The sequence below is a fragment of the Lutra lutra genome, chromosome 5 (assembly GCF_902655055.1).
Source record: "Lutra lutra chromosome 5, mLutLut1.2, whole genome shotgun sequence".
NCBI lineage: Eukaryota > Metazoa > Chordata > Mammalia > Carnivora > Mustelidae > Lutra > Lutra lutra.
The window spans coordinates 118,466,782-118,485,285 of record NC_062282.1 but is presented as its reverse complement, the minus strand read 5'-3'; positions in this window follow the sequence as shown (position 1 = coordinate 118,485,285).

The window sequence follows — 18,504 nt, the reverse complement described above, 5'->3', positions numbered from 1 at the left end:
CTCTCTCACACAAACCATGCCCTCCAGTGGCAGAGCAGCCACAGTAAGTCCAATTCATCAAAAGCAAATCTGGATCTACTTCTCCCCCAACCACAGAGGTGAGCCCACCTCCTATTGCTTACATGTTACCTAACTTCAGAGTGGAGGTGTAAAGCAAAGGGCATCATCCTGCCCTCCATCATCTGTGTTATCCTCCTGTGACCATTATCAGTGGTCCCTCAGAAAGTTTCCTTTTCTACCATCTCTGTCGAGCAAATCTCTGAGGTTGCTTCAGTTAGACTCACTACCTTATTTCAGACCCTGACTCACAACCTATCCTTGGGAAAATATTTTATTTTTAAAGTTTCTGTTGCTCAAATGACTTCAGGTGTTAGATGATCTCTTCTGGATCTCTGTCTCTTATATTTATTTATTTACTACTGATGCAAGGGCAAGTTTCTTTTTCGGATACATGTGAATCAATATCTATTATCATATATCAACATCACGTGTCAATACATAATACATAATGTGTCTGTATATGTAAATCTGCTGTAACCAAATACCATAGATTGGTGGCTTGAACATCATTCATTTTCTCACTGTTCTAGAGGCTAGAAGTCCATGATCAGGGTGCCAACTGGTTGGTTCTGGTGAGATCTTTCTTCTGGATTGTAGAATGCTGCCATCTTGTTTGCTCACATAACCTCTCCTTTGTCTGGAAGCAGAGAGTGAACAAGCTTTCTGGTGTCTGTCTTTACAAGGGCACTAATCCAGTCATGAAGGCCCCAACCTCATCCCCTAACTTAAACTTAATTACCTCCCAAAGGCTCCATCTCCTGATATCATCACATTAAGCATTAGGGCTTCAACATACAGTAAGTATATGTTGAAGAAGTTCATGACACTGGGTACTTGGTTCTATAATCATATTTAAGGCAGGCCTATGGTTCCATCTAAATTGAGGGCAAAGCTATCAATATTTATGGCAAGATGATAATAATTTTGTCCTTCTAAAAAAAATCGTTTTAAAAGATTTGAGAGAGAGAGAGAGCATGTGGGAGTGAGCATGTTGGGGGGAGGGGGAGAGGGAGAATCTCAAACAGACTCACCACTGAGTGGGGAGTTTGATAAGGGGATCCATTTCACAATTCTGAAATCATGACCTGAGCTGAAACCAAAAGTCAGACTCTTAACTGACTGAGGCACCCAAGGCACCCAATAATTTTGTTCTATAAAATATACTGGTAGAGTGGTGCCTGGGTGGCTCAGTGGGGTAAGCCTCTGCCTTCTGCTCAGGTCATGATCCCGGGATCCTGGGATGGAGCCTCATGTGGGGCGTTCTGCTAAGCTGGGTGTGGGGGAGTGTAGGTGTGTAGGTTTGGCAGGGGGATCTGCTTCTCCCTCTGCCCATCTTCTGCTCTCAAATAAATAAATAAAATCTTTAAGATAAAATTAATAAAATAACATACTGGTAGAATTAAATGTTTTGAGAAAGTCTCAGTCTTGCTAAGTTAGCAGAAAAAGTTCAAATATAAAATTAAAACAATTATAGGAAATGCAGTACATAATAATAAAGAGACAAAGGTAAGTTACAAAAACCCCAAAGTACCAAATATTGCTCCGAACCAGTTTCAGTTTCTATCAATTCCCATAGGAAGTGCCCATATGAGACAATACATATGTGAAGCAGCTTTGTAAGGCACGAAGCTTTTGAAATGCATTTTTATTATTTGCATTGCTGACTTCTGCTCTTCTGTTGTCACATACCTCGGGCCAGATTCTCATCCCCCAGGGCCAGGGAGACCAGATTAACAACAGCCTCCAGTGGAGAGGCCCTGCGGGGCTTCTGTAGGTGGGGGCGGAGGAGGCCAGCTGCTGTGCAGGAACCGAGAGAGGCTGGGTCTGTAACTTTTTGCCGCCTCTGATTCCCACAGCCCATGGACAGGATATTGGAACACAGCACATTAGATTCCTCTGACCACTCTTTCTGAAGTCCGTCTGAGAGAAGCTTGAAACAGTTTCTGGGATGGCAACTAGAAGACACTGGTATGCTTGGGAGAACACGTGGGAGGCGAGGGGAGCCTGCAATTAAGAGGGTACAAGCCAAAGGGTCGAACATCAGCCGCCTTTTCAGGTAGAGAGTACAAGTTAGCGGAAGCTTGCAGTGAGGGGCTGTTTGGCTTGGCCACCCTCTTTATTGAGATCTCCGTGACATTGTAATTAAAAGTCTCGGCTGTGGAGTCAGCTGACCTGGGTTGAATCTTGCCTCTGCCCCTTACCTGCTGTGTAGTTTTGGGCAATTTATTCAACCTCTCTGGGCGTGCACATTTGTCAAGCAGGCTAAAATAAGTACCCACATAATATTGTTATAGTGAGGATTAGAGTAGGTAATTCAGGTAAAACACCCAAACTGATACCTGGTGCAGAGTCCCGTAGTCAGTGACAATTAGGTGTTCTTCGTTTTACTGTGGCTGCTATTACTGTTTCTGTCGGAATTTGTATCCTGGCTCTGCCACTTATTAGCTGTGTGGCTTTGGGTATGTTGCTTAGCCACTATCTCTCTGCCTCAGTTTTCTCATCTGTAAAATGGGGATAATAATATTACCTATCTTGTAGGATTATTATGAGGATTAAATAAGATTAATAGCTTTAAAGCCCTTGGAAGAGTGCCTGGCACAAAGCAGTTCCATCTAAGTGCTGGTTAAATAATTAAATGACATTATTATCATTACACTGATCAAATTAAAAGACATTTCCCTTGACTTTACTTAAAAAAAAAAATCCCAAACTAAAAATTTAAATTCTAATGAAACATGCTCGTCAAGATTGTGGAAACATCCAGTTAAATATACTTGAATTAAAAAACAGGCTAGATAGTTTACAAACCTTAGAACTACTTTATTAATGAAGTGCTTTATGTTTTCAAAACATGAAAATAGTGCATTTAAGTCCTAGAATTGAGATTTTCGTAAATATTTACCTATATCTTAAAACCTCCACTGCATAAAGTTTGCAGGCAAACCTTCAGGCAATCAAAAGACTTGCCTCAGTGAAATGTAAAATAATAATAAAGGGGAACATTGGGCCGTCCGAACTGACAACATATCCTGAGAATGGAATTATGTAAATGGCAATTCAAACTTTAGAAAGTAAAGCCACAATATGCTTGGATAAAAGCTCCCCATACTTGTGAAGGGAATGTGGAATGTAGGTTAAGGGAGGGAATGTGAGCTGCTCCTTCCCTCCAGTGGCCAGCCCCTGGGATGTGGTTACCAAGGTGGCTTGGCCAGGATTCCTAGGGCAGTGGATCCTACTCTTTCCTTGGCTCACATACTTCTTGGAGGATCTCCTGTGATCAGCAGACTATCTACCCTGAACAATACTTTTTTTTTTTTTTTTTCCATCCATTTTTCAAGGAGTTTCAAAGACTGCACCATATCAGGTTGAGAACTCCTGGTTGAGTGCTTTGCTGAAACCTCAGCTCCGCACTTGGGAAGAGTTCAGAGTCTAGCATCAGGAGATTGGACTCTTCTGTGATCTCTTGAACTTTTTGATTGTCCCTCTGGAAGTGGGGCGAGTCACTTTTGAGTGGCAACACCCACGCTCCCTTGATGGTGAGCAGTAGGCCCCTGGCAGGTATGGGTGTGAACATAAGCATATATGTATTGAGATGGGTAATTACACTGCCACTTGTGTGTACTTGATAAGGCCCGAGTTATAGCATTTTGTCCCTTTAAGTAGAAAATCTTTCCTTCTTTTCTCTCTTCCTTTCTTTCTCTCTCTCTTTCATTCCCCTCCCTCCCTTTCTCCCTCCCTTCCTTCCTTTGTTCTGGCTTGCAGAACAGAAAGTCGAAACTCAGAAAGGATAGATGGACTATCCAAAGTTTCACAGCTAATCCCAGTGCCTACTTACTCTTCTTCCTACAAGAGAGAAAGAGTTAATTCTCTTGTCCATTCCTTGAAAAATACTTTAAATATTTAAACCTGGGTGAAAGAAAGACCTGCCATCTTTGGAATTTAGTTTATTGCCTTTAATAAAATCATTTTATTAGGAAGGATTATTACCTTCTATCTTGTTTGTATGTAGAATGTTATTCTTGCAACCTTTCATTCTCTTGGTGAGAAATAATACCAATCCAAACTTTGCACTTATTTGGTAATTTTAAGAAATGCAGTGAATGTAACCCCTGACAATTCTAAAATTCTTCAGCAACTTGAAAATATGTTGAGAATGTTGGAGTTAAATCATATCTCCCAAAGACTTTTCTTTACTTTTCCTATTAAAAAAATTTTTAGTTCATTCATGTTGAATCTTAGGCACCTACTGTGTGCCTGATAGTGTACTAATATACCGGTTGGACTGGTTGGATGAGTTAATTTTTTTTTTTTTTAAGAATCTACTTCTTTTATAATCAAATTTCACATTAGCTTGAGTTTTTATAAACAACAAGACTCCAGATACCAGGTATTCCAGAAATTTGAATATTAGCTTATATGTGAGGACTACCATGCTGGCTGTGACTAGTTTGTTCTCTAGATCCATGTCCGCACTTCTTTGCCCTGCCCTGTTCTTTGGAATGTATGTGGGCATGGGGAGGGTGAGAATGCTGGTTTTGAAGTAGTGACTTCTCTGGCATCTCTTACCATCTGGCGTCTGGTTGTGGTTGACCAGTAGAGGACCAACAGGAAATCAGAGGGTGGGAGGCGAAGAACCCTTTGTATTTATTCTCTTTCTCTGACTTGCTTGCCATGGTCTGGCAGGGATGAGCTCTTCTGCTTTGCATCTGTCAGAGGTTGCCTCTCTCAGCTCCAGCCTTCTTCAGGATGTGCGCATCATGTGGTACATCTGTAACATTGTTTTGACTACTTGCCCTTGTCAGACCTGGGGCTGGTACTGGCTTCCCACTGTTGCTAGTCCCTGGATGCCTTGCCATTCCTTATTGGTTCTTTTAGCTCTGCCCACACCCCTGTAAATAGTCCTTTATTTTGAATGTGCCATCTGTTTCCGTTAGCATCCTGACTGATACTGCCAATTAGTCTGTGCCAAGCACTATACTACGACTTCAACATGGATTATCTCATATAATACGTACTCATTCTATGTGGTAGGTTCTAATATTATTCTTATTTAAAAAAAAAAAACTGATGAAAAAGAGATTTAAAGAGTAAACTGCTCAAGGCAACACAGCTTGAAAGTAGTGTGGCTAGGCTTCAACCCCAGGATGATTCTAGCGCCCATCCCTTAATCAAGGCACGGTAGGTCTCTAGTTGGAGTTTCTGGGAGATAGACTCTGAGATGAAGATTTGCAGGCAGGCAGAATTTTGGGGTGTAAAGCTCTCAGGATCAACACCTGTTGGGGGGGTAAAGGAAGTAGGACTGGGGAGAAGTTGAACTGTAGTGTAGTGACAACAGAAGCGTAAGTTCAACCCAAGAGGAGCTTGGGAGCTAGAAACACTCCCAAATTAGTATAAGGGGGCTGGGCTTTTATACTTTGGCACTACCTTGTCACTCAATGCAAAGTCTAAACTTAGGCCCTCTTCAGCCAAAGCGAGTCTAGATGGAGACTCTGTTGAGAATATTGACTGCCAACACTTCCAGAAGCTGGGGGAATTAGGGACTAGTCTTGGAGGGTGAATCTGGGCAACACACCATGGCATCCACCACATCCTTTGAAACACATATGGAGGTCATGAGTTGGCAGCTTGCTCAAATCATTTGTGATCTCTGAAAACTTTATTAGACTCATGAATATAGCTGGCTTTTCTAGCATACACATACGTGCACGTGTGTGTGCTGATTGTGGTGTAATTATTTGAAATTGTTGAATACACATGGAAGTAGAAGTGAAGAGACCTGGTTTCTAGTCCCTGCCCCTCTGCTGACTATCTGCATGCCTTTGTTCAATTCACTTAATGCTTCTGGATCCCAGTTTCCTGATTCATATTTTGAAGCTCTTTGATTAGATGTCTCTAAGGCTACTTGCACTGTGATATTCTAGGATTCTATTAATTTATTAGCTTCCTAAAATCCAGAAATAGTAAAAGTAAACATGGTGGAGTGCTTTTTAAGTAATGCTGGAGACTATCCCTTGCAACCTCGGGTTAGTGACTTTCTCAGGCTCTCTCAATTAATCATGGTGAACTTCATGAACATTCACACAGCCTCAATATCACCATGTTCTCTGAAGAACAGAGATGCCCCTTGTCTCTCCAGAATGTCTTTATTTGGTATATATGATTTTAGAATGCTAGCACTTCTCATTCTTTCTGTATAGCTCATACAGATGTTTTAAGAATTATTTTGAAATTACTTTCATGGGGTAATTGTTACAATTTGAACATGCATGGTCTTAATTTGGACAGCTACATCTTGACCAAAGCAAGAAGAAATGGAAACTAGCTTTAGCTTGAGTTGGTGAAATAAAACTGATTCTCAAAGTGTAAAGAAGCTAGAGAAACAAATAGGTAAACAGACAAAAACTAGTAACAAAAAAGACAAAGTATTGATGATAGAATTCTAAAAAAATGTTGAGTAAGTACTTAACATTGTACACTTTAACTAAAACTAACACAAATATATCTTAACAGAGAAAAGGGTTAAATAGTGGACTGAGTAAATATAGAAATCCTTTAAGATTGATTTTCCTGAGCTGTGGCAAACGATTCAATGAAAATGGAAAATAACTATTATTGTCAGTCATGTATGGCCCTGCTTGTATGATTTCCCAATATAAGCCTTATGGTCGAAGCTGCCTGGACCATAAATAAATAAATAGACATACCTTCACTCTGGCTTCCTTACCTGACTCTCGTTAAACCCTATCAGCAACTGTAGAGGGCCAAAGTGGCAATTTCAATAAATATTTCATTACATGGGAGCCCATTTGCTGGTATTTCAAGTAAATAAGTATATTTTCTCACTCAGTGGACACTAGAAGAGAAAACTCTCCAGTTTCCATTTTCAGACTTTCTTTTACTTTCTGGGGAGGTCAGTCATTTTCGTTTTCCAGTGTACAACTCGATTATTTATTGGAAGAAAATGTTTTAAATCAGGAAAAGAAAAAAAAAATCCTACCAAATAATTTATCGAAGACTGTCTCCTGGCAGATTAATCCCTACCACTTAGCCAGGGCTCATTCCACAGTGATCAGACTGGTCAAGCTTAAATTGTATGTCCACAACAAGTTGCGTAAATAACCCCGCATACTGTGAACCTCTTTGCACTCGGTCATCTCCATGACCTTCAGAGAAAATGTCAGAAAGGTAGGAAGAAAAAATATAGCCTTCAATGCTCTAGTTATGGTATTTTCTAATAAATAAAACCCTTTTTGGCTTCTTTCATCTAAATGCATTTATCTGTTAAGACACAAATACTTCTCCGTAAGTGAGTAGAAATACTGCCTTTTTCCTTGTGGGTAGCCAGGAAATCCAATAAATGTATTTTCAGTTGTGCTTAGGAGCTACTTCGAGAGCCAGAGCTAACTGTCCTAGGTAATACCCTTAGTTTTTCTAAATTTTATCACCCTGATTTGCCTTTATAATATACTGTGGTCCATTTTCAATTATCCCCTTAATAAAGAGGCTGCGCATGCGGCAGTGTTTGAAGAGATGATTTCCTGAAAAGCTCCAGCTTCCATCCTGCTTATCCAAAGGATGGGCCTTGATTTAAGCTACAGAGAGATAAGAGCTGTACCAGTTAGAGATGGCCGGGTCTCTCTTTGCCCAGTAACTTCACTTCAAAACTGAAGTCCTATTCTTGGCCAAACTTTTTCCATCTCCAAGTTTTCAATTTTGGCTGGAGACATGACCAATGTGCAGGTCCCCCAGACCTGAAATTATAAAGTTATCTTAATTCTTCTCATTTCCTTTAGTTAATATGTTATGTGTTATTGATTTTCCCCACCTTTTAAGAGAAAAGAACACGATGCTTGCAGAAAGGGACCTGCAATTCTAGTAACCCCGCTCTGCCACTTAACTAATATGGGACCTGGCAAGTTACTAGAAGTTTTAGCATCTTCCCCTGTGAGATGTGGGATATTAGTACTATCTATTTAGCTGACACCACAGAGATGTTTTCATGATGAAATGAGTTAGTGTACTTTGTAGATGATACCAGGTTATATGATGGAGAGAGACAGGGGTAACCTCATAAGGTTGCTGCCTTCTTTCGGGGGCCAGAACATAAAACTCTGCTCTCTGCACACCATCCACTCCCATGCATTTGCCAAATTAGAAGGTCGAGGGTGACCAGCTTGCTGTCACTTATTGTGGATACCCAGCTTTGATCCTGAGGTACAAGCCCTCTAGAGCTGCTCATCAAATTGCTTGCCCCTGTGGACCAAGCCACATCCCACACAGACTGTGGCTGCTAAGCCATCTGCTGCTGAATCTAGTCATGGCAAAGTGTCCACAACCCTTTAAGAGACCGCAGAGATTAAATTTACCCTTCTTCACATCCCTGTTTTCCTCAACTGTCTACCGGACATGTGCTTTTGGATACCCTACAGGAACAGCATACTTGGTATGTCTGAAACTGGAGTTAATATTTCCTCCTCCCACATAGTTCCTCTCCAGTGTCCCCCACTTGAGTGAACCATGAGCAACACTAACACTCACTAAACTGCCCAAGGCAGCAAGCTGGGGTAGACTTCTCTCTCACCAGTGTCTAATTAAACACCAAAGCTTCTTGTGTCTATCTCCTTAACAAAGTTTTTTTTTTTTTAAAGATTTTATTTATTTAAGAGAGAGAGAGAAACAGAGAGAGCACAAGACAGGGGGAGAAGCAGAAGGAGAGGGAGAAGCAGACTCCCCAGTGAGCAGGGAGCCTGATTCAGGGATAGATCCCAGGACCATCGGATCATGACCTGAGCCAAAGACAGATGTTTCACCCACTGAGCCACCCAGGAGCCCCTCTCCTTAATAAAGTTTAATTCTATTCATTTTTTCCTCATCCTTATGGCTACCTACCCCATCCGAGGGCCTCATTCAGCTTTACCTGAACAACTGCTGCAGCTCCCTAAATGGTCTCCCAGCCTCTACTCATTCCCCGTCTCTCTCAGTTCTTTTTTTTTTTTTTTTTAAGATTTTATTTATTTGTCAGAGAGAGAGGAGAGCAAGAGAGCACATGCAGACAGAATGGCAGGCAGAGGCAGAGGGAGAAGCAGGCTCCCCGCCAAGCAAGGAGCCCGATGTGGGACTCGATCCCAGGATGCTGGGATCATGACCTGAGCCGAAGGCAGCTGCTTAACCAACTGAGCCACCCAGGCATCCCTGTCTCTCTCAGTTCTATGCATACGTTTTAGCCAGAGTTTTTCTGAAGTGCAAAGCTGAGCATGTCATGATCCTCCTTAAACTATACTCAGTGACTTCCAACTGCCTTCAAAGTAGTGGTCACATTCTATAGCTCCTGTAAGGTCAAATTTCTGTTATTGTCTCCAGCTTCCTTCTCCTCACTCAGACCATTGCATGAACAGCTTATAAACTTGAGTAATTGCTTTCAGTTCCAAGAATGTGCCATGAGCACCTTCATGACATTGCATATACTCTTCCTCCTCACTTGGATCACTTTCTCTCTCTCTTTGCCTGGCCACTTCCCAGTCATTCCTTGGATTTCAGTTTGGATGTTGCTTCTTTTGGAAAGCTTCCCTTGAGTCCCTAAATTCTGAGACTACCCTGTCCTGCTGCCCTAACACTTGATGCATCGTTCAGTCCTTGTGTATTTACTCACCTAGGTCTCTCACTAACGCGCGTGAAGGCAGCATTCTCACGGGCTCCTTCGGCACCCTGTTCTCAGCAGTCAGCACAGTGTCTCACGCAGAAAACTCCCAAGTCGTTGTTGAATAGAGGCATGAATAAATGATACTTTTGTTTCTTTTCTTGGTAAAGCAGACTAATTCAGTTAAAAGAAATCACCAGTTATCAAAGTCCCGTGTTCCAGTTCTACTTCCCATTGCTTGATTATGGATGTCACAAAACCTGTCTAGGAAGTGAAATAATGCCCGTCTCAGGTTACCTCAAGAGTTGCTTTTAATAATAGGTAATTAAGACAAAAATCTCACTGTAAAATGTACAGCTTCCTGCTCATAAAAGTATGTCATTACTATCACATTCATCGTGTTTTTAGTGGTGTGTGCATGTCTGTTAGGAGAAAGACACAAGAGCTTTGGTGTTTATTTAGATATTGGTGAGAAGGAGTTCTACCCCAGACTGCTGCCTTGGGCAAGTTAGGCCTAGTATTTGAACTTAGTCATTTATAAAATTCTGTACTGGGTGTATCAGTTAGCTATTACCACATAACACCCCTCTCCAGAAACTTAATGGAGTAACACTTTTTTTTTTTTAAAGATTTTATTTGTTTATTTGGCAGACAGAGGTCACAAGTAGGCAGAGAGGCAGGCAGAGAGAGAGGAAGGGAAGCAGGCTCCCCGCTGAGCAGAGAGCCTGATGTGGGGCTCCATCCCAGAATCCTGGGATCACAACCTGAGCCAAAGGCAGAGGATTTAACCCACTGAGCCACCCAGGTGCCCCAACTTAATGGACTAAAACAGCAATTACTTACTTAGGTCCTGATTCTGGAGCTCAGTAGTTGAGGTAATTCAGGTTGTTAGGCAAGAGGTTAGTGTGGGCTTGGTGGAGGGCAGGGTTCCATGAGGCTAAACATAGGAACTCTTGGAGTTGAGGCTTGGAACTGGTGCAGTATAACTTGGTTGCATTTTATTAGGTAAAGCAAGTCCCAAGCCATCCCCTATTAAATAAGTAGCGAAATAATTAATCTCTTATGGGAACACTTCCAAAGACAAAGAGGAGTGGCTACAGGGACAGAAATAGTTGTGGCCATTTGCAAACCGTCTACCACAGTCTGTCACTATCTTCATTTGATTAGTTACCAAGTCACAAATCTGACCATGTCACTTTTTTTATTTCAAATCATTTAGTGGCTCTCTGTTGCTTATAAAATAAAGTCAAGTTCATAGAAAAGACCTCCATGAACTTCCCACATTGGCTTTCTCTGCCTGGTCTTTTATGTTTTAGGGATAAAACATTTCTTATAGTTGCAACAAATCAATTGAGCTGTTTGTGCCCTCTGCAGCTCCTGCGACTCCCTCCCTCCTTTCCTTGCCTGGATCATCTTACTCATCTCAACAATCAATGACATTAACGATACCATTTATTATATGGCAGGCACTGACTGTTTTAAACACTATCCCCATGAGGGAGGAACTATTATTATCTCCTTACAGATAAGGAAACTGGGACACTGTGAAGTTAAGTAACTTGTCCACGTTCACTCGGCTTAAAGTCTGGTTTCAGAATTGGAATTTAGAGTCTGTGAATCTAACCGCCAGGGTCTCCTACCTGTTAAGACAAGCTCAGTTTGGCCCATTCCCCTGTGTGCCTTGCCATTTGCCACGTTCAGTGATCTCTTCCAATGTCTGATGCCCCTTTGAGTTGTGTCAAGAGCGTGTCAAGAGCACAGAACGGGCCTTGTCTTCGACTGTAACTGTCAAATGTGGCACAGAATCATGCCTCCGTTGCCCTCTCCATACTTCTCAAGATGCGTCTTTTGCACCATTAAAAATCTCTGCTTCTTGGAAGAAAAAAAACCAGAGTGAAGACTATTAGTCCTCACAGCATCTCCAAGAAAGAAGTGACGAGTGGGAAGCTCTATCTCATTTTGCAAACAGGAAATTCAGGCATGTGGAGATGAAATCACCCAGCGCCGTGCCAGGATTCTTTTTTTGGTTTTCCGATTCCTAGTTTTGTGTTCTATCTACCAAAAAGTGGTATTTGCCTATGAAGTGCAGCTGATGGTTGCTTAATTTTCCCCAGAACAAAGTGAAAAAACATAACAATTAAATTAAATCACCCAAGAGGGACGCCTTCTTCCTTTGTGAAGTTTGGAGGGAACTTTTGGGGAAACTTTCTTTTCCCTGGGGTATAGTGCTCTCTTCTCTTTCAGCAGAATATATTGTGTCTGATGGAGCAAAAAATTGTTTTTAAGAAACCCTGCACCAATCTGTCTGCCCCAGCTCAGACACATGCTCGCACAGAAAATTAAATTCACAGAAATGAGAGAAAATCAAGAGAACCAAAGGAGCATGTCTTCCGTTTCTCAGAATCATTCTCTAGTGTATTTAGTGGCCTGTTGGGTGACAGGGTGATGAGGGGAAAGGTTTGGTTGAATGCAACTAATTTTTCATGTCTCTTTGCTTATTTCATCAAAGCACCATGAAAAAGTAAGCGTTATGCACATTTCACCTCTATGGTTTTAGTCTGTAAGAAGCTTTATTAGAACTTCGTTAAAACAGTTTTTTTTTTCCAGTTTGAGTTTCATTACTATCATTTGCTTCATTAACAGCAGTAAGTTCTTGGGTGTGAAGCTTGCTTGAAATGGTAACTACTAAGAGAAAGCAGTGGGAGAAGGAGAAATAAAAGAAGAGGCTTAAAGAATAGTGGCACCGAGAAACGCTCTTGGGAAAGAGAATCCTCTACATGATCTCTGGCCGTCTAACTTGGTTTTCTTCTTCAACTTTTTTTGGCCTTGGTCTTAAATCCTATCACTTCCTAAATCAGGATCTCTAAATTTCCTTATAATCAGCTCTTTCACACGTATTTTGATCATGGGTAGAATCTTTATTGATATAAACACGTGTTTTGTGAAATGAACCAAGGAAAAAAGAGACAAACCAACAAATCAGACTCTTAATTCTAGAAAACAAACTGATGGTTACCAGAGGCGGGGTGGGTAGGGATGGGTGTAATAGGGGATGGGCATTAAGGAGTTCCCTTGTCATAGGGAGCACCTAGGGATGGGTGGAATTTTGTACACCTGAAACCAATATAATACTGAATGTTAATTCTACTGGAATTAAAAAAAAATAAAATAAAATGTGTTTTGGGTTGTTTTCAGTCATAGTGACTTCCCAATTTTGCAGCTTCCCTCTGTCCTACATCTCTGGGAACTTCCTTTGCCAGGACACCCATGCATCGGAGTCCTGGGCTGTAAGCTTTGTCAAAAGAGGGACTTTGGCATGTCTTGCAAACCATGCTCCTTATAAATGTTAGATAAGGATGCTGCTGCCACTGCGGATACTAGCCTTTTGTAGTAATCTATTTTCCTTGAAGTAATTATATTTGCCTCAGTGACTCAAAAAAATCCACCCCCCCCCAATTTTTGATATCTGACGAAAGACCAAACACCTCTCAGATTTTGTTCCTTTCTACTCCTGAATTGAGAGTTTGACTGAGAAACCAGAAGCCAAGTCCCTCCGGTCATCGTGCACAATCATGAGGCTGCATATGAACTGGCAGTTAAAGCTCGCCAACTCCTCAACACGTCTCAGAATCTTCCACCCGATCTCTTCTCACCTCTATTCTCAGAGTGGCTGGTTTGTTATGAAACTAATTTTTTTCTAGGCCAAGTTTCCTTTGAGCAGGGTGCAAAGGCATATGATCCTGTGGATTAGAAGTGGGTTGTCATCAAAACGATATAGCTCTGTTCTTCTCCGTTCCTTTCTTGGAATGGCTGAGAACAGACTTGCGAAGAGAAAAACTTGTTGGCGTTTGGGAGCTGCCAGGTTTTAGAGAGCCCAATTATGTCTTTTTTGAACTAGCATTTCTTTAATAGAGTTTAATTTAAAAATGTTTTTTTTTTCATTTTTGACATTTCTTGTAGTTTTTAATTTGAGAGGATGAAGATATGTTTACTTATGGGGAAAGTAAAAAAACAGATTGCGTATGAGTGAGTGAGGTCACCTGGTCACCAATTGGGATGGTGTTCGAGTGGCCAACAAATTGCCTGTGTGTTCCAGAAAGTACCCTTTTTAATGGCTCAGTCCCTAAAATTGCCCCATTGCTTGTGCCTTTGCTTTAAATCATTGTAGTTCCATGAGAGCACTAGTCTAGTTAGTGGCTTAGCGTCTATTCCATCTACTTCTTATTACGAGTACCCACAGATTCTTTATGACAGTCCTTCCTCCTCCATTTTGGAAGAATGAATTCTGTCTAAGTTCCAAGATTGTGCCAATAATAAGTCCAGTCCAGTTTCTTGACCAGGGAAATTGGTTCAGTTATGGGCACATACCCAACTGAAGAGATGTGAAGAGAGTTTTGCTGGATTTAATTTTTTTTTGTTTTGTTTTGTTTTTTTTTTGTTTTGTTTTTTGAGGAGCCTTTTGTTTTCAATAGGAAGTCTTAGACTTTTGATTTATTTCCCGCTTGAGTTGTTGATGGGAGGATGAGGTATGTGGCCAAGCCTTCATTTTCTGTCATGTGGGTCTGGAACTGAGGAGACCACTGAATGGAGCCAGAGCATAGAGCTGAATGGGTGGAATGCAGAGCAGAGAGCAAGAAACTGGGCGCTTGGTGACATTCTTTGAACACTAGATCAAACCTCACCTGAACCCATTGCTAGGTAGGATGCATATTATAACTTTTAGTCACATGAAGATCATCTGTTCAGTTTTAGTTCTAGATAGTGTTGTCTGTTAGCTCCAGAGAGTGGAAGGGGTCAGCTGAAGTGCTTAGGCCTGCATTACAGCTTGGCTTCTCTGTCTACCCAATCCTGCATCTTCTCTTTCACGGGGGTTGATCCTAAGGACTCTCCCTAATAAAAATCCTACATAGATGTTGGCTAATTGAAGATGATAAAAAAAAAGAAAGAAAGAAAGAAAAAAAAATCCTACAGAGGAAATCTCATTTTAGAGTATTGTTTTTGGGGAACCCCAACTGTGACAGGGGTGGCTTCTTCTAGGCAGACTGATTTTCCATCGGCTAACCAAAAAACAAAATAAAACAGAATATAACAAATTTGCTATACTTTGCTTTTGCACAATGTTTTGGTAATTCATCTGTTAGATTTTTCTCCAAGATTCAATAGTCCACATAGGAGACTGACTTATCCCGGAAGGGAGTAGGAGGGAAAGGAAATCAGGTAGACCACTATCTTACAAAATCTCTAATCCAATTTATGGTTCATTTTTTATTTTCAACATATCTGTATACTCATGAAATTATCACCATGATCAAGATAATGAAAATATACTTTATCCCAAAAGTTTCCTCCTGGCCCTTTGCAATTCCCCCCCTTCCATTACTTTTCCCTTCCCCATGCAATCACTGATCTGCTTTCTTTCACTATAGATTTGTTTGCATTGTTTAGAATTTTATATAAATGGAATCACAAAGTATGCACTCTTTTGGCTTGCCTTATTTTACTCCAAATAATGATTTTGAGATTCATGTATATTGTATACATCAATAGTTCCTTCCTTTTTACTGATGGATAATTTTCCATTGTATGCATATATAATAACTTGTTTGTTCATTCACTTGTTGATGGACACTTGGATTGTTTCTAGTTTTGGGCTATTATAATTAAAGCTGCTATGAACATTTAGGTACAAGTCTTTGTATAGACATATGCTTTCATTTCTTTTGGCTAAATACCTAGGAATGGAATGGCTGGATCATATGGTAGGTGTATGTTTAACTTTTTAAGAAACTGCCAACTTGCTTTCCAAAGTGGTTGTGTCATTTTACATCCCCACCAGCAGTGTATGAGAGTTCCAGTTCCTTCAGTCCTTGCCAGTCTTTGTCTGTGTGTCTTTTAAAATTTTAACCACTCTGTAAGTAGGTAGTTGTATCTCATTGTCACTTACAACTTGCATTTCTCTAATGACTGCTGACGTTGAGCATCTTTTCATGTAATTACTTGCCATCCATATATTTCCCTTGATGAAGCGTCTGTTCAGATATTTTGTTCATTATTTGAGTTACTTATTTTTATTGTGTTAAGGGCTTTTAAATATAACATATTCTGTATACAAGTACTTTATCAGATATGTGCCTTGAAAATATTTTCTTCAAGTCTAGTCTTTTTGTTCTCTTCTCATAATAGTGTCTTTCAGAGAGCAGAAGTTTTAAATTTTGATCAGGTTCTATTTACCAATTTTTAAAAAAAATTTTATAGATCATGCTTTTGGTGTCAAAACTAAGAAACTTTGCATAACCCAAAGCCACCAAGATTTTGTTCTATGTTTTCTTCTAGAAGTTTTATAGTTTTGGGATTTACATTTAGATCTATATCCATTTATTTTTAATTTTTTATGTGATTCATTTTCAGTTAATTTTTATATATGGTGAAAGATATGGATTGAAATTCATTTTTTTTTGCATATGGATATCCAAGTGTTCCAGCACCATGTGTTGAAATCGCTTATCTAATTTTAAAATATGGAGCACATAATTCCAGTGTGGTCCATAGACTATCTCAGCATAATCACTCCTAGTACTTGTTAAAAATGCAAATCCCTAGGTCTCACACTAGCCCTTTTGAGTTAAAATCTTATGGCAAATACCCTATGTGATTCTTGTGGATACTAAATTTTGGGAACAACTGGCATAATGCCATTATTACTCATTAACACTTTACTTCAAGTCAACACTGTCTCCACCAGAGCCCAGAAAAGATATAATTTAGAAAAAGTAAGTCTCCATAAGATGGAAAGAAACCAGAAAGTTTTCTATTTTTCTTAATATAAAAATATTTATACATATACAAAAGTAGATTGAATAAAATAGATTTTCATGTACTCAGTGCTCAATTTCAGCAACAATCAATATTACTTTTTTAAAACAAAACAAAATACAGGTGAATTTTTGCTATGTAGGGAAGAACTTCCAAGCTTAAAAAGCAATGGGAAAAACCAACAGTAGAAAAAAAAATTGAATGAGCAATGGGGAAAAAAAAAGGATCAATATATTGCTAATATAAATATTAAAGACCTCAACTGATCAAAAAAAAATCTTAAGTAGCTTAAAAGACAGGTAATAATCAGGTAATATTTTTAAACAGAACAAATGATTAATTTTTAATCTATGAAGGTAAAAAATTTAAAAATGGCAAGAAAACTCACTAAGTGATAAGCAGATAAAAGGGCATAAAATATAGCATTGAGATAACAGTGAGAGGATATTATGGAGCCAGTCATATTATCTTTAAACATAATGTTTTATAGCAATGGGAAAACATTTATGGTATAGTGAAAAAAGCTGAATACGAAATTGTACTTTTTGTATGTTCTCATGTATTTTAAAAAAAGGCTTACGAAAATAAAAGGACTGGAAGCAGATTTGCTTCTGCAGGTTATTTTCTAGGTTATCTCCAATGAACATGTTTGTTTTGCTGACATAATCAGAAAATAAAGTCCAATTTTGAAGAAGAAAATGTCTGACATGGGACATTTCCTTGGCAAAGCCAGAGATTGGCACAGAGTACAAAGATGGACAGTGAAAAGGCACAGGGAAGGCTGAAGACAGGTTGTGTGCGACATCGTCTTAAGTGCAAAGGTACAGGTAATGGCTTCCTCCTTTGCAAGTATTACCAGTAGATGAAGATTGCCTTCACGTGAGTGCTACAGGCTGGGGGGACTGGCCAAAGCGGATAGATTCTAATGGCCACGCCACTGTCTGTTTTCCTGATCGGTTGTAGACCCTGCTCAAATCCATAGAGCCCCTTCACGCGACACAGGAGTGGGGTCCAGAGGAAATAAATTAGAGCGGTAAACCCTTTCTTCTTGTCCACCCAGTGGACACCAGTTAATGAAATGTCTGTTTGTTCATGGGCTCTGAAGTGTTACTTTGTATCATTTTTCTTCTACAGTTCAGACACTAAATCTAAAGTACTTCACCAAATTGGAAACCCACTCATATCTTCTGGGTTTGTTCTTCTGAACTGAAATTGAACTCTGGCACTTTAGTTCACATGATGGTAGAACAATGTAACTTTCTGTTTGGGAAAAGAATGGCTTTTAAAGTCTCATAAATGGGTCTTGCCTCTTCTTGGAAATGAAGTAACACTTGTAAACTCTACTTCCTAAATGTGTAATTGGGAATGAATAAATATTAAGGAAGGAGGAAAGTACAGATTATACATCTCAGATTATACGCAGGTTCAGAAATAATAAAAATGTATTCATTCTTTTAAAGTCCTACTATTGAAAATCACATCGAGAATTGCAGAGAGAAAGAGAGAGAGAGAGAGAGAGAGAGAAAGAATTGCAAAAAAAAAAAGATATTAAAGGACACAAACATATTATGATTCAGGACAATATGTTAATCTAAAAAAAAGTAAACTAAAATGTCAAGTAAGGCTGATGAGATTGCAAAAGTACTACAAAGTTTACCACAAGAAATTTTTATATCTTTGTTCTTTGATAATTCTCTAATTTTATTGTTTCAGATGGTATAGGTTAATATTTTTATGCAGTCTTCTTCTGTGATCAGTACTAAAATAGCTATTATCAAAACAACTATTGAGTATCTAAAATATGCAGTACAAGTGTCATAAAATAAACTAAATTTGTATAAAAAAGTTTTTCTCAGGCTTGTTAGGGAAATAATATGGAGTGACTGTGAACTATAAAAACTAGGCAACTTCTCTAAAACTAGGCAACTTCTCCAAAATAGCAACATAGGACACCCTAAGGAGGTTAAAAAATAGATTTAAGGATTGATCCAAGT